Consider the following 449-nt stretch of genomic DNA (forward strand, 5'->3'; position numbering starts at 1 on the left):
TATTATCTTTTCTTGTGGTCATTCCATAAGATACACATATCAGCTTAATTATAACTGGCAATGTGCTACAAACCTATATAAGTATTGATTGAAAAACGTTTTGTTATTCCCTTTCAAGAAAACAGAGCAGTTATAAACTACTGTCGCAGTAATCCAATCTTCAAGTGTACAGAGGGATTTTCATTTTCTTTAGCACGAAAATACGACTATAAACTTTCATGTAAACCCACCGATACGAAGCGATCCCTCGCAAGTCCTTCGCGATATAAAGTAGCAATTAACTTATAGTACTTTTCTGTTTCTTGCAGAAATACAGAGGATTAGTTTTCTTCAAAATACGTTAAAGAAGACAATTTTTGGAAATTAATCCACAATGTATTAAGTTAACATCGAATGTACGAAATGTAATTGTAAAGCCTACGGATTTACGGACCAGCAAGTAATGTAAG

The sequence above is a fragment of the Wasmannia auropunctata genome, unplaced genomic scaffold (assembly GCF_000956235.1).
Source record: "Wasmannia auropunctata unplaced genomic scaffold, wasmannia.A_1.0 LD336060.1, whole genome shotgun sequence".
NCBI lineage: Eukaryota > Metazoa > Arthropoda > Insecta > Hymenoptera > Formicidae > Wasmannia > Wasmannia auropunctata.